This window comes from Solanum tuberosum, unplaced genomic scaffold (assembly GCF_000226075.1).
Source record: "Solanum tuberosum cultivar DM 1-3 516 R44 unplaced genomic scaffold, SolTub_3.0 scf00274, whole genome shotgun sequence".
NCBI classification, from domain to species: Eukaryota; Viridiplantae; Streptophyta; class Magnoliopsida; order Solanales; family Solanaceae; genus Solanum; species Solanum tuberosum.
Window position 1 is genome coordinate 784543 of NW_006239198.1, and position 3743 is coordinate 788285.

Below are 3743 nucleotides of genomic sequence, written 5' to 3' on the forward strand. Positions count from 1 at the left end.
TTTGGGGGTTTGGGGTTGGTAAGGGGTTGGGAGGGGGGGTCGAGGGTTGGGGTGAAAATGTTATCCTTCATACCAAACACTCCCTAAAACATGCTTAATGCACTTTAAGCAATGTCAATACTAGTACATGATTTGCTTATTTTACACTATTATTTATTATCCAATATAAAATTAAACAAATAAAAAAAATATAATTAACAAAAGAAATGTACATTTAAAATAGATATTTTTGAAGGGCCAAAGACTTCACATTTTCAATTTTAGAGAAAAATAATTAGTTTTATAGAGGAACATAAAAAGGAAGAGAAGTTACAATATATTTGGTAATATCATGAATTTTGACTGAATAAAAGTTTTAACTCATTTGGCTAATCCATATTTTACCCATATTACCCATATTTTACCCATGTAAAAAGTCACTCACCCAACCCAATAAATATGGGCGGGTTGGATAGGTTACCAAAATATGGGTTCATTTTGTCGACACTAATCATACCACAACCATAACCTATTGCAACAGCTTCCCATGTGAACCCACTCATAAAAAATGAATCATCATCATCATCATCATCGTGTTCAAGTGGTGATTCATTATTGTTTCCACATTCTTTTGACAGTGGAAATCCACATAAATCAGGATTTACACAATACAAATCATTTGGAAATGTATTGAACTGTTTCCCAGTAGGAATAGGCTCAGCCAGATGATTGTAGGAAAGATTTAAAACCTCCAGAAATGTCAAACTCGACAATGGAACTGGAATTTCTCCAATGAGTCTGTTCCATGAAAGGTCTAATGCTTCGAGCTGCTGCAACTTTGCAATTTTTGCAGGAATATAACCATGGAGGTTGTTGTGAGACAGGTTGAGTAACACAAGTGAGCTCAGACTTCCAAAGGAATTTGGAATATCTCCTTCAAATCTGTTGCATGATAAATCAATACTCATCATAATTAACGTGATTCGCATATCAAACTCATTACCTTTTATCACCAAACTAAAGTGGTAAAGGTAATCTGTGTCATTGCTTGTAATTTGTCGAGTAATTCCTGTTTGTTCTTCATCAACGTACATCATACTTCTGAAACTTTTGAAAAGATTAGATGACAAAGTTCCTATGAACCCATTAAATAAAAGGTCAAAGATCCGTAACTCAGGAAATGGAAATTCAGACTCCAAATCAACTATTGGACCATGAAAGAGGTTTGATTTCAGAATCAAAACTTGTAGGTTTTGAAGTTTATTCAGCCATATGGGGAACGTGTCATTTATCTTGTTGTTCCCCAAATCAAGAGCTATCAAGCTTGTACAGTTAACCAAGGATCGCGGGACTTGTCCCCTCAATTGATTGCCATATAAACCAAGATATTGCAACCTTGAAGATAAGAATCTTGGTATCTATCTCTCCATGAAAATTGTTCATTTGCAATTCTAAAATAAAAATGAAGCTACTGGAGTTACCCAAACATCCTGGGATTGAACCACTAAAATTGTTCTGAGCCAAAATGAGGACTTGAAGGTAAATCAACTCATAAATGGATTGATGCAAAGGCCCTTGAAGAAAATTGTTCTCCAAATTAAGATAGGACAAGTACTTTGTGTGCCATATCTGTTTTCAAAGCCTATGAGAAAGTTATGAGAGAGATCCAGACTATTCATAACTATGGATAATATCCAATAAGGTATTTCTCCATGCAGATTGTTGTATGAAAGATCAATTAAGTCTACTGAGGAACTTCTATTGAGCTTATTTGGCAATTCCCCAGTAAATTTATTGGCTTGAACATTTAAAGACATCAAGGATGGAGGATGGAATAACCAAGGGGGTATTGCACCAGTGAAATAATTGAAGGATAGATCAAGATTATACAGCTCTTGAAATTCGCTTATATTAGAGAGAAGTGGACCAGTTAGTGAATTGTTTTGCAACTCTAATATTTGAAGGCGAGTCAAGGTAGCAATTGAATAGGGGAATGGGCCAGTGAAATGGTTACTATGAAAATTTAAAAAAGATGGCTCTGAAAAGTTGGCAAAGATATCTGGAATCGAACCTTCAAAATTATTGGAAGAGAGAGCTATTACACTAAGTTTGTTCAACTTACGGATAGTTGAGGGAACATTTCCGGTGAAGCTATTATCTGAAAGTCTCAACTCTGTGATTGCACTGAGGTTGCCAATGGATTCTGGAATCGAGCCGAATAAATAGCAACACAAGAGGTTCCAATGCCTAAGAGAATAGATGTAACACCCCAGAAATTTTTTCGCACTATGACTTGAACCATCCTTCGTTGTGAGTAGGATTTTTACCGAAGAATTTAAAATTTCTTGAGTGTTAAGGTCACTAGATGTAGCACCTTGAATTCCAAGAAGAATTAGAGAGAATTCATTGAAGTCGATCCTAAGTTCCTTTAAGTTTTGATTCAACCTCAGACGATCATAATTCTCAGTACAAGATGAGTTAGGTGGAATACAAGGTATCCAATGAAAGGTCTTTGAATTATCTTTCAAACGCCGCTGAGTTTGCTAAGTTTTGAGTTCGGATGAGTGAGATATCCCCTTTTGAAGTCAGGTTGTCCAGTTAAAGAAAGTTACCCAAAAATAGTAAGGGGTATTTTGGTCTTTTCCTTACCCAATCAGATTTAATTCGTTTTAGTAATGTTTTAGGGGTCTAATCCTATTAGGTTCAGTTTTATAATCCTAAAATATGTCTAGGATTTAGTTGAGAGTTCAAGAAGAGATAAGAAGAGAGGATCAAGCGTTCGTCAAGATTCTTGCGTGTTGTTGCGTATTTTCGCCATGGGTTTGATCCCTAAGAGTTATATAAGCTTTCATAGCGTTGGGTTAGTTCACCCACATGCCAATCATGTTATTTTTAGCGAAATTTCATTCTTGAAGTTGAAAGATTAGAGTTCTTGATAGGTGTTCTTGAAGTTCATTCTAAATTTTGTTGGGTTGGGGTTTTGATGATTTCTTGAGATGAAATTTAGTTATTTGAGTGTTGTTTTTAGTATATTAGAGTGTAATTATGTTAAGTAATCGAATCCAAGTGATTGGGGAAGAAGCCGTTCGATTTTAGGCGAGTTAGGGTGAGAAAACGAGCAAAGAAAGTCGTTGAAGTTTTCTGGGTTGGGGCCTGGCGTGTCAAGCCAGCCAGATCGCCCCACCCACTTCTCTGAACTTTAGGGGCTGGCACCCTGCTCCACTTAGCGCCAGGGTCGCCTTCCCCCACGCGTTCTTTATCGTTTCGTCCGTTTAAGTTCTTCAAAGGGTACCTTTACTCCCCTTTGATTATAAACACTCTAAACTACTTCTAAACACCTAGAAATCATTCATAACATGATCATAACCTTGAATTCATAATTCAAATTTAAGTTAGAGTTAAGATTTAAGTTTTGAGAATTCTTTCAAACATTCTAAGAAAGTCCCTTTGAGTCCTTTTGTGGAGTCTTCTACAACTTCTAGTAACTTGTTTCAAGACTCAAGTAAGTGAGAGTGAGAGTGAGGAGAATGTATTCATGAGTGTACACTATCACCTAGATCCTTCATATCATGAATCATAACTCTTGAATTCATAATTCACATTCAAGAGAGAGTTAAAAGTAGAGTTCAAGAAAGCCTTTGAGTTCAATTGTGAATCCTTTGAGATCAACTATCGATTTGAACTAAGTTTGAGGTAGTAAGTAAGATAATGATAAGTGTCGTATACATGAAATCCATGTAGTTTGTAGACCTTCTAGTCGAGTC

At 36.0% G+C, this 3743-nt stretch overlaps 1 pseudogene; it reads right to left on the reverse strand.

The window, feature by feature from the left end:
* LOC107062847 (receptor-like protein 12) overlaps positions 1 to 3743 on the reverse strand; it is a 5388-nt pseudogene that overhangs the window by 859 nt on the left and 786 nt on the right.